Source organism: Ovis canadensis, chromosome 11 (genome assembly GCF_042477335.2).
Source record: "Ovis canadensis isolate MfBH-ARS-UI-01 breed Bighorn chromosome 11, ARS-UI_OviCan_v2, whole genome shotgun sequence".
Lineage (NCBI taxonomy): Eukaryota > Metazoa > Chordata > Mammalia > Artiodactyla > Bovidae > Ovis > Ovis canadensis.
Window position 1 is genome coordinate 32,641,368 of NC_091255.1, and position 13,242 is coordinate 32,654,609.

The window sequence follows — 13,242 nt, forward strand, 5'->3', positions numbered from 1 at the left end:
AAGTAAATGGTAACGGGATCATACTTATCAATAATTACCTTAAATGTAAATGGGTTGAATGCCCCAACCAAAAGGCAAAGACCGGCCGAATGGATACAAAAACAAGACCCCTCTATATGCTGCTTACAAGAGACCCACCTCAAAACAAGGGACACATACAGACTGAAAGTGAAGGGCTGGAAAAAGATATACCACGCAAATAGAGACCAAAAGAAAGCAGGTGTGGCAATACTCATATCCGATAAAATAGACTTTAAAACAAAGGCTGTGAAAAGAGACAAAGAAGGCCACTACATAATGATCAAAGGATCAATCCAAGAAGAAGATATAACAATTATAAATATATATGCACCCAATATAGGAGCACCGCAATATGTAAGACAAATGCTAACAAGTATGAAAGGGGAAATCAACAATAACACAATAATAGTGGGAGACTTTGATACCCCACTCACACCTATGGACAGATCAACTAAACAGAAAATTAACAAAGAAACGCAAACTTTAAATGATACATTAGATCGGTTAGACCTAATTGATATCTATAGGACATTTCACCCCAAAACAATGAATTTCACCTTTTTTTCAAGTGCTCATGGAACCTTCTCCAGGATAGACCACATCCTGGGCCATAAATCTAAACTTGATAAATTCAAAAAATCGAAATCATTCCAAGCATCTTTTCTGACCATAATGCATTAAGATTAGATCTCAATTACAGGAGAAAAACTATTAAAAATTCCAACATATGGAGGTTGAACAACACACTTCTGAATAACCAACAAATCACAGAAGAAATCAAAAAAGAAATCAAAATATGCATAGAAACTAATGAAAATGAAAACACAACAACCCAAAACCTGTGGGACACTATAAAAGCAGTGCTAAGAGGAAAGTTCATAGCAATACAGGCATACCTCAAGAAACAAGAAAAAAGTCAAATAAATAACCTAACTCTACACCTAAAGCAACTAGAAAAGGAAGAATTGGAGAACCCCAGGGTTAGTAGAAGGAAGAAAATCTTAAAAATTAGGGCAGAAATAAATGCAAAAGAAACAAAAGAGACCATAGCAAAAATCAACAAAGCCAAAAGCTGGTTCTTTGAAAGGATAAATAAAATTGACAAACCATTAGCCAGACTCATCAAGAAGCAAAGAGAGAAAAATCAAATCAATAAAATTAGAAATGAAAATGGAGAGATCACAACAGACAACACAGAAATACAAAGGATCATAAGAGACTACTATCAGCAGTTGTATGCCAATAAAATGGACAACGTGGAAGAAATGGACAAATTCTTAGAAAAGTACAATTTTCCAAAACTGAACCAGGAAGAAATAGAAAATCTTAACAGACCCATCACAAGCACAGAAATTGAAACTGTAATCAGAAATCTTCCAGCAAACAAAAGCCCAGGTCCAGACGGCTTCACAGCTGACTTCTACCAAAAATTTCGAGAAGAGCTAACACTTATCCTACTCAAACTCTTCCAGAAAATTGCAGAGGAAGGTAAACTTCCAAACTCACTCTATGAGGCCACCATCACCCTAATACCAAAACCTGACAAAGATACCACACAAAAAGAAAACTACAGGTCAATATCACTGATGAACATAGATGCAAAAATCCTCAACAAAATTCTAGCAATCAGAATCCAACAACACATTAAAAAGGTCATACACCATGACCAAGTGGGCTTTATCACAGGGATGCAAGGATTCTTCAATATCTGCAAATCAATCAATGTAATTCACCCATTAACAAATTGAAAAATAAAAACCATATGATTATCTCAATAGATGCAGAGAAGGCCTTTGACAAAATTCAACATCCATTTATGATAAAAACTCTCCAGAAAGCAGAAATAGAAGGGACATACCTCAACATAATAAAAGCTATATATGACAAACCCATAGCAAACATTATCCTCAATGGTGAAAAATTGAAAGCATTTCCCCTAAAGTCAGGAACAAGACAAGGGTGTCCACTTTCACCGCTACTATTCAACATAGTTCTGGAAGTTTTGGCCAAAGCAATCAGAGCAGAAAAAGAAATAAAAGGAATCCAAATTGGAAAAGAAGAAGTAAAACTCTCACTGTTTGCAGCTGACATGATCCTCTACATGGAAAACCCTAAAGACTCCACCAGAAAATTACTAGAGCTCATCAATGAATATAGTAAAGTTGCAGGATATAAAATCAACACACAGAAATCCCTTGCATTCCTATACACGAATAATGAGAAAGTAGAAAAAGAAATTAAGGAAACAATTCCATTCACCATTGCAACAAAAAGAATAAAATACCTAGGAATATATCTACCTAAAGAAACTAAAGACCTGTATATAGAAAACTATAAAACACTGATGAAAGAAATCAAAGAGGACACTAATAGATGGAGAAATATACCATGTTCATGGATCGGAAGAATCAATATAGTGAAAATGAGTATACTACCCAAAGCAATTTACAAATTCAATGCAATCCCTATCAAGCTACCAGCCATATTTTTCCCAGAACTAGAACAAATAATTTCAAGATTTGTATGGAAATACAAAAAACCTCGAATAGCCAAAGCAATCTTGAGAAATCAGAATGGAACCGGAGGAATCAACTTGCCTGACTTCAGGCTCTATTACAAAGCCACAGTCATCAAAACAGTATGGTACTGGCACAAAGACAGACATATAGATCAATGGAACAAAATAGAAAGCCCAGAGATAAATCCACACACATATGGACACCTTATCTTTGACAAAGGAGGCAAGAATATACAATGGAGTAAAGACAATCTCTTTAACAAGTGGTGCTGGGAAAACTGGTCAACCACTTGTAAAAGAATGAAACTAGATCACTTTATAACACTGCACACAAAAATAAACTCAAAATAGATTAAAGATCTAAATGTAAGACCAGAAACTATAAAACTCCTAGAGGAGAACATAGGCAAAACACTCTCCGACATAAATCACAGCAGGATCCTCTATGATCCACCCCCCAGAATTCTGGAAATAAAAGCAAAAATAAACAAATGGGATCTAATTAAAATTAAAAGCTTCTGCACAACAAATGAAAGTATAAGCAAGGTGAAAAGACAGCCTCCGGAATGGGAGAAAATAATAGCAAATGAAGCAACTGACAAACAACTAATCTCAAAAATATACAAGCAACTTGTGCAGCTCAACTCCAGAAAAATAAACGACCCAATCAAAAAATGGGCCAAAGAACTAAATAGACATTTCTCCAAAGAAGACATACAGATGGCTAACAAACACATGAAAAGATGCTCAACATCACTCATTATTAGAGAAATGCAAATCAAAACCACAATGAGGTACCACTTCACACCAGTCAGAATGGCTTCGATCCAAAAATCTGCAAGCAGTAAATGCTGGAGAGGGTGTGGAGAAAAGGGAACCCTCCTACACTGTTGGTGGGAATGCAAACTAGTACAGCCACTATGGAGAACAGTGTGGAGATTCCTTAAAAAATTGCAAATAGAACTACCTTATGACCTAGCAATCCCACTGCTGGGCATACACACCGAGGAAACCAGAACTGAAAGAGACACATGTACCCCAATGTTCATTGTAGCACTGTTTATAATAGCCAGGACATGGAAACAACCTAGATGTCCATCAGCAGATGAATGGATAAGAAAGTTGTGGTACATATACACAATGGAATATTACTCAGCCATTAAAAAGAATTCATTTGAATCAGTTCTGATGAGGTGGATGAAACTGGAGCCGATTATACAGAGTGAAGTAAGCCAGAAAGAAAAACACCAATACAGTATACTAACACATATATATGGAATTTAGAAAGATGGCAAAGACGACCCTGTATGCAAGACAGGAAAAAAGACACAGCTGTGTATAACGGACTTTTGGACTCAGAAGGAGAGGGAGAGGGTGGGATGATTAGGGAGAATGGCTTCTAACATGTATACTATCATGTAAGAATTGAATCGCCAGTCTATGTCTGACACAGGATACAGCATGCTTGGGGCTGGTGCATGGGGATGACCCAGAGAGATGTTATGGGGAGGGCGGTGGGAGGGGGGTTCATGTTTGGGAATGCATGTAAGAATTAAAGATTTTAAAATTAAAAAAATAAAAAAATTTAAAAAAAATCAACAAGTTGTTTCTGTTAGGAAGACCCTCAGAATTTTGGGGAAACTGGTATTATTTCTGTAGGGTCTGCCTTCCAAGCAGTCTTGATTTCTGTATTGCAAATTTTCTACATCTGATAGTACACTCTGTGTATGTGTTTCAGAGATACTAATACATGTTCTTTACTCTACTGTTATGGGTGACTCAACTCTTAAACTTAAAACAGCAGTTTTGGAAGCAGGTCTACATAGTCTAAAATGTCGGATTTAACTTATTTAGAATGATGTGAGCTAGAAGATGCTAATAAAGTAATGCTCAAAATTCTCCAAGCCAGGTTTCAGCAATACGTGAACTGTGAACTTCCAGATGTTCAAGCTGGTTTTAGAAAAGGCAGAGGAACCAGAGATCAAATTGCCAACATCCGCTGGATCATGGAAAAAGCAAGAGAGTTCCAGAAAAACATCTATTTCTGCTTTATTGACTATGCCAAAGCCTTTGACTGTGTGGGTCACAATAAACTGTGGAAAATTCTGAAAGAGATGGGAATACCAGACCGCCTGACCTGCCTCTTGGGAAACCTGTATGCAGGTCAGGAAGCAACAGTTAGAACTGGACATGGAACAACAGACTGGTTCCAAACAGGAAAAGGAGTACGTCAAGGCTGTATATTGTCACCCTGCTTATTTAACTTATATGCAGAGTACATCATGAGAAACGTTGGGCTGGCAGAAGCACAAGCTGGAATCAAGATTGCCAGGAGAAATATCAATCACCTCAGATATGCAGATGACACCACCCTTATGGCAGAAAGTGAAGAGGAACTAAAAAGTCTCTTGATGAAAGTGAAAGAGGAGAGTGAAAAAGTTGGCTTAAAGCTCAACATTCAGAAAAGGAAGATCATGGCACCTGGTCCCATCACTTCATGGCAAATAGATGGGGAAACAGTGGAAACAGTGTCAGACTTTATTTTTTTGGCTCCAAAATCACTGCAGATGGTGATGGCAGCCATGAAGTTAAAAGACGCTTACTCCTTGGAAGAGAAGTTATGAGCAACCTAGATAGTATATTCAAAAGCAGAGACATTACTTTGCCAACAAAGGTCCATCTAGTCAAGGCTATGGTTTTTCCAGTGGTCATGTATGGATGTGAGAGTTGGACTATAAAGAAAGCTGAGCGCCGAAGAATTGATGCTTTTGACCTGTGGTGTTGGAGAAGTCTCTTGAGAGTCCCTTGGACTGCAAGGAGATTCAACCAGTCCATTCTAAAGGAGATCAGTCCTGGGTGTTCTTTGGAAGGAATGATGCTAAAGCTGAAACTCCAGTACTTTGGCTACCTGATGCGAAGAGTTGACTCATTGGAAAAGACTCTGATGCTGGGAGGGATTGGGGGCAGGAGGAGAAGGGGACAACAGAGGATGAGATGGCTGAATGGCATCACTGACTCGATGGACATGAGTTTGAGTGAACTCCGGGTGTTGGTGATGGACAGGGAGGCCTGGCATGCTGCGATTCATGGGGTCACAAAGAGTTGGACATGACTGAGTGACTGAACTGAACTGAACTGAGCTAGAAGACATAAAGATTGCCCTCAGAAGGCAGTTCAACACTGATGCAAAATTTTTGCCCAGGGCACATTTACAAACTATAGCATTCTTATAGCTCAGAACCATAATACATATTATATTATTTAACAAAGTCTTCTAGGTTTATTCATAATAAACTATGTTCTTAATTTAGCAATATATTACAATATCCAACCAACACTACTAATTCCATTTTCACTAAAGCACATTCTAAGACAAGAAAATATTCAATAAAAATTATTGCCCTGAAGCATTTACAGTTTCATGTAAACTTCTCAGAACATGAAAGGTCTTTAAAAAGAATCCACAGAGAAAATTCAACAACCTAAGTCCATGACTCTTGGAAGGCAACTCTGACATACTTCACAAGTTGGAATCAAAGGTCCAGTTGTATGGAAAGTCATGACCTGGCATCTGAGGTTTTTCCTCTAGATTCTGAATTTATACTCTTTCTAAACACAATTAAGTTCAGTTTGTTCTCTGATCCTTAATAAAGATCATTTACAATTTCAGCTTTCTATTTACCCAAATAAGATTAACACAAATTAATGTGATATCCTCTTTACAAAATAATAACAATATTAATAGTTGTTAATAGAGTATAATTTCTCACTTGGGTGAGAAAGTAGAAGGAAATATGAAAAAATATTTATTTTTATAAAATATAAATATAATATTATATTTATATTATTATTATAACATAAAAACTAGTATATATTTTAAACAAAACATTTACATACATTTAGATTGTTAATTTTACATTAATATTTATTTATTTAATAAATTATTTTCTTACATAAATTAATATAAATATTTTAAATATTATATACATATTTCTTTCTGTGTTCATGTAGCATGGTATATATTTGGAAATCAGTACACAAGTCAATTCTAACCAATACAAAACTTAATGATATTCATCTTGTATTTATTCATTTGTCTGAGAATTATAACTATGCTAATATAAAGTAAAACTTGTTTTAAATGGTTTACACTAAAGAAAAATGCAAATATTAGATATCTTTTTAAACTTTTTATTTTGTATTGGAGTTTAACAGATTAACAATGTGGTGATAGTTTCAAGTGCATAGCAAAGGAACTCGGCAATACATACACGTTTCTAAACTCCCCTCCTGGCCTAGATGTATTGTTGTGCAGCTTATTGCTTTTCAGATGCAAAGCCCAAGAGAGGCCAAGACCCTGATTCAGAGTTGGCTACACTCTACCAGAAACAGGTAGAGCCATGATTATGGCTCATGGATTTAACAGCCAAAGGAAATGAAAACAAAGTTCTGTTTTCCACAGAAGCTAAAATCAAGACTAGAAAAACTAATACTAAAAATCATAATAGCATTTCACAGTGAGGAGAAGGCAAACTCAGCCATTGGTGATGGCTTGTGTAATTAGTGAAAAAGCTTGCTTGATGAATTTCTTCTCCACATTTGTCAGCAGCCACAGAAATATTCACCTTTTTGACCCTGGATTTTTTTCTCTGGGATCTTAGGAAAGCTTCGTGGAAGAAAGTAGCACTTAAGTTGACATACCTCCCTTACTTTTTGTTCAAAATTACCATAGTGATTAAATAACTTGTGGCATGTCCTCTGCATGAAACATGCAGTCATTAGAGTGAAAGTGAAAATGTTAGTCGTTCAGTGTCTGACTCTTTGCAACCCCTTGGACTGTGGCCCAGCAGGCTCCTCTGTCCGTGGGATTCTCCAGGCAAGAATATGAGAGTAGGAGCCATTCCCTTCTCCAGGGGATCTTCTGGAGCCAAGAATCGAACGTGCATCCCTTGCATCTCTGGCATTGGCAGGCACGTTCTTTACCCCATGCCTAAATCTCTCTCCGACCTGCCTGTTAACCACTCGGTGCAATCTCAGAATGTCCCACCCTCCAACATGAAAGGGAAAGTCAGACTCTACCAGTTCATCTCTCTCCATTTGCCACAGAGGAAACAGATGCAGAGAGAAGAGACTCACTGGGGGCTCCTCACTCACTCCAAGACTTCTCTGACTCTCTTCAGAGCCCAACAGGGCCGGCACCCTATGGTCCCCAAGCAACATTTTCAAATGAATGAACCGTCAAGCTAAAGATGCTCATCCCCTGAGATGCGGCCATCAGTCCCCAAGTGTTGAAAGGTACACCAGGTGGAGGAAGGGCAGGTGAGACAGAGATAAAGATAGAGACTGTCCTTGACAGAAATTGATGAGCCTGGGAATTAGTCTGGGCCCTCCAGATGCAGGAGGGCTGCTTTGTCAGGCCAGTGAAAAGGACAAGACAGTCAAAGGGCTTTGGAACAAGCAGTAGGAATCATCTTGCCCCAGCACCAGCTGGTCAGGGCTGAGATCCTGGCATCTCTGACCTGGGCTGTGGGATTAGAGAGCAGCATCCTTGAAGTCCATCAGGAGCAGCGCCACACGTGTCCCAAGATCTGCTTTCCTGGGGTGAATCTGCCATCACCTCCAGCCCTTCCTGCCTCCCTGGGCTTCCAGGTTAAATGGGACTTTTAGGGCTGTTCCCTGGGGCTTGGGGAAGAGGTTCTGGGGTCCATGCTGGGACACTGGGCATCAGAGTCCTCAGCTCCACTTCACCACTCTCCTCACAATGGCATCAGAAGAAAGAACTCTTTTCTGAGCAGAGGAATCGCAGTGAGGTGGCAGGTTTAGGGGTGATGGACGCACATCCACATAGGTACCTCCAGAGAGAAGAGACTAGGGTCTCCTGGTTGTGTGGTTGCCAACAAGCCCTGCCCCTCTCAGGGCCCCCTCAGAAGGAGGCAGAGAAGCGATAACATCCTTTAGGGACATGGGGCCAACACAGGTGTTACCACATGGAGGGGTGTCTTCCCAGTTCTGGGCTCTCAGACCCTCGCATCCCCTCTCTCCCATTCAGTCTCTCTAGAAGGACAGGAGAGAAGGCACCATGCTGGCTGAGAACAGAGGGTCCTCCTGGGGCCTGTGAGTGCAGAGGCCATAGCTCTCCGTGGCGTTGCCTGGTTAACTACTTAGTGACCCCTCTGCTTCCAGGCTGCATGGCCTTAGGCTGTTGAGGTAGCTCTTCCTCTCCAGGGCATACCTGCCTTAACTCCCTGACTGGAAGCCGAGCAGCATCTGGTATATGGTGTGAAGGGCAGAGCCCACTTGTGTTCACAGGTGAGCGGTCAGGCAGGAGATTTGCTGGCAGAAAGTGGAATAATCAAAGGCAGGCAGGCAAAGTGGGTAAACTGAATGCCTGAGTGACAGGGAAATGAGATATAGCCTCCAATGCATGGCAGACAGGATGGGAAAGTGCATGAAAACTTGGGTAGTCCAAACCCCAGATTCACATCCTGGCTTTGTCACCAAATTGCTGAATGAAGTCAGTGTTTTCTGGGTCCTGGTTCCCATTTGTGACATGGGTGTTGGGGGAGACAATATCTTAGAATCACTGCCAGTTGGCTGACACAGAGGTAGGAAGGAAGGTGCACTCTTAAAAAATATATATTCATTTATTTAGCTGCCTTGGGTTTTAGTTGTAGCTCACAGAATCTTCATTGCATCATGCAGGGTCTTTCATTGTGGTACATGGACTCTCTAGCTGTGGTGTGTGGACTCAGTATTTGTGGCGATCAGGCTCCAGAGAGAACAGGCTTCAGTAGTTGCAGCAAGCAAGTTTAGTTTCCCCACAGCATGTGGGACCTTAGTTCCCCAGCCAGGGATTGAACCCATGTCCCCTGCATCTGCAAGGCAGATTCCTAACCACTGGACCATCAGGGAAATCCCTGAGCTCTTTAAGAATGTCTTAGCTCTCAATACTCACTGCCCAGTGTAGAGTAGATACAACAGGTAAGACTGTCATGTAAATTATTAAAGAAGAATGAATGAGAAGTTGGCGGAGGAAAGCAAAGGAGGAGAGGAAGCCCTTGGAATAGAAAGGGTTCGTGTTGTTGTGCTTGGCTGTGTCCAACTCTTTGCAACCCTGTGGACTATAGCCCACTAGGCTCCTCTGTCCATTAGATTCTCCAGACAAGAATACTGGAGTGGGTTGCCATTTCCTCCTCTAGGGGATCTTCCTGACACAGGGATGGAACCTGCATCTCCTATAGCCCCTGAATTAGCAGGCAGGTTCTTTACTCCTGAGCCACCTGGGAAGCCCTAGAAAGAGCTCATTTTGGGTTAAAACAGGAGTTGCAGAGAAAACTATTTGGGACGCCATCAAAAGAAGAATCTGGGTTGACCAGCAAGAGACCAGGGTCAAGGAATTAGATAGACACTCCCCAGACTGAGAGACCTGGGGCCCAGTGGCCACTCCACACTCTGTTAAGGCAGATGGAAACCTGAGACAAGAGAAAGGAAGAAGCTGCTGGTTTTGTGTGCAGATTCCTGCATGGGTCTCAGTGTGCCCAGGAAGATCCATGGAGGTCTGACATTTGTTCCCCTGGCACTGGTGGGAGGTGGAGGAGGTATGTATCTGGGTCTGAGTCTTCAGGTGTATGTGGCATATACACCTATGGATGGGTCTGTGTGCATCTGTGTGTGTCTGTCCTATCTGTAAACACATGTATGTGAGTGTTCACATGTCCTAGTGGGGGTGAGTGTGTCTCTGGCATGTCTGTGGGTCTGGATTTATCAGACTCACATCCCCTTGTGCTTCTGTGTCTTGGTGCATCTGAGTATTTCCTACAAAGGTGACCTTTTCCATATAAGATTTAGGGCTGCAAGCTGCCTGGGAGCTGGCATTCCCGATCTTAGATCTTCACTATCTCTGCCTCTCTTGATGAACACTTGTCTGTCCTACTCAAATGCCAACTCCTCACTGTAGCCTTCCCTGGCTCCCAGGACAGTTCAAACAAGTTTTCTGAGGGCAGATATTTAGTTGTCCGTTCCTATACGGCCTAGCAGACAACTAAACATCTGTCCTCAGAGAACTTGTCATCTAGTGGGAAGACAAGGATCACAGCAGCAAAAGTCACTGTAATACCAGCAAATGAGGGCTGCGTTCCAAATGAGGGTTACAAGAGATGGAGGAGAGAGAAATTCATGTGGGCTGAATAAGTCAAGAAAGGAAGTGGGAGCTGAGAGAGGAGCACTGGCATATACACACCCACACGTGTGAAATAGACAGCTAAAGGGAAGCTTCTCTATAGCACAGGGAGCTCAGCTTGGTGCTCTGTGATGGCCTTGAGGGGTGGGATGGGGGTGGTGGGAGGCAGGCCCAAGAAGGAGGAGATATATGTATATATATAGCTGATTCACATTGTTGTACAGCAGAAATTAAAACATAGTAAAGCAATCATACTTCAGAAAGAAATAAATACATATTTTTTTAAAAAAAAGGAAAGAAGCAGGGCTTCCTGGAGGAGGTGAAGCTGGGGCTGGGTATTGGGCTGGGGTAGGAAGAGCACCGCAGGTAGGGAGCCACGTGCAGGAAAGGCACGTGAGAAGGTGTAAGCAAGAGGCAGCGACGAGGGCTCCCCTGGTGGCTCGGTGGTAAAGAATCCGCCTGCCCATGCAGGAGCCACGGGTTCGATCCCTAATTGGGGAAGATCCCACGTGCTGTGGGGCAACTAACCACTGGGCCACAACTATTGAGCCTGTGCTCCACAACCAGAGAAGCCACCACAATGAGAAGCCCGTGCACCGCCACAACCAGAGAAAAATCCATGCAGCTACAAAGACTCAACACAGCCAAAAATAAATAATTTTTTTAAATGATGGAAGTGGCAAATAAATTTTGTAAAAAAAAAAAAAAAGAGAGAGAGAGAGAGAGAGAGAGTGAGACGATCATCCTGGCTGGGGTTGGGAAGAGAGAGACAGTGAGAAGATCATCCTGGCTGGGGTTGGGAAAGGGAGTAATGTGGAAGCAGCTGGAGCTGAGGTTGGAGAGGAATCCTGGGAGCCACGCTGGAAGGCTTTGGGTGCCAGGCTGAGTGGTTCACACCGTATCCAGTGGGCAATGGGGAGACTGGCAGGGCAGCAGAGCTGGGTGGAAACAGCATGCCCAGGAATTCCTGGGGCCCTTACAGGTCTGGCTTTCTCTCTCTTTCTCTCTCTTTAAGGCTGCTGTTCCAGCCCACAGGAAACACGCTGAAGTCTCTGGGCAGAGATGGGTAATGGTGTATCTGTCTCTAAGACCAGGGACCTCTGGCCAGGAGGCGGACCAGCCCACAGACTCTGCAGACAGCCCTGAGACCTGGCACACTGCCCTCCAGGTGACAAACCCAGCACCCCTCTGCTGTCTTCTCACCATGGTTCTATTTTCCTCCCAACTCCACTCTGCCTTCCAGGGAAGAAGCCACATGTTCACTCTCCCCCTTACCTGAAATTCTCTTCCTATTCCCAAGTCTCTGTCTGATGATCTCCTACTCATTCTCTCAACCCCAGTTCAACCCTTCACTTTGGAATCTTCCTTGAATCGGCCAAGCAGAGGAAATCATTCCCACTTTGTTCATAGTTAGTACTGCTTATTACATTGTGCATGGCTGGAGGTCAAGGACAAAGACTGGCCTGCCTTCATAGTCCGAGAGACCAACACAACACCTGACCCAAAGCAAGCACTTGATAAACTCACGTGAGGTGGACTGTTGAACTGTTTAGTGCCACACAGCCCAACTCCGGCTACAGCAGTGTTCAAAAACACTGACAACACAGAGGGTAACCAGAATGGAAAAAGACCTGGCAAGAGTCCTGTAAGGAAGGATCTAGGGCACCATGGGGGTTTGGACTGGAGAAAAGAGGACTCAGTGGACCTTGAACAGATTTCTTCGAACATGATGTGAAAAGCTGCAGACAAAGCAGATTTGGTGTGTGGCCCCCAGCAGCCAAAACTGGGGCCGCTTGTGGAAGTTACAGGGAAGCTGGTTTCAGATGAGATTAAGAAAAACATACTTAAATAACTAAAGCCTCCATGAGCTGCCAAATAATATGTGGTGAATTCATGAAAGGCAAATATAGTAAGATGTCTTGTGAGAAAACTTCAATTGGTATTCAGATGGACTGGGTCTCAATTCTGCCCCTAACTACTGGTTTGACTAAGCAAATGATGAGGATGTCGTTGAAGATATAGATAGATAGATTGTGGTTGTTGTTGTGTTGTTGTTTAGTCACTAATTCATGTGACGCCATGGACTATATGTAGTCCACCAGGCCCCTCTGTCCAAGGGATTTCCCAGGCAAGAATACTAGAGTGGTTTGCCAATTTCCTTCTCCAAGGGATCTTCCTGACCCAGGGACAGAATCCACATCTTCTGCATTTGCGGGCAGGTTCTTTACCACTGAGCCACGAGGCCTGGATAGATAGATGGTAGATAGATAGATACTTGATAGACACATGATAGATGACAGTCTTTAATGCCTATTATGTGCTGGGCACTGTGCCACGTATTTTAGATTTATTATCCACCCTGTCCTCACAACTGTGGAGAAGGAAATGGCAAGCCACTTCAGTATTCTTGCCTGGAAAATTCCTTGGACAGAGGAGGCTGGCAGGCTACAGTCCATGGGGCTGACAAAAAGTGGGACATGACTGAGTGATTAAGCACATCCTCACAACTGTAGGAGTAGCAACT

General features: G+C 42.3%; 1 protein-coding gene across 4 annotated transcripts in view; it reads right to left on the minus strand.

Annotated features, from left to right (window-relative positions):
• Nucleotides 1–13,242, minus strand: part of LOC138447365 (olfactory receptor 3A2) — a 106,155-nt gene that overhangs the window by 64,313 nt on the left and 28,600 nt on the right. The gene's annotated exons all lie outside the window — the stretch shown is intronic.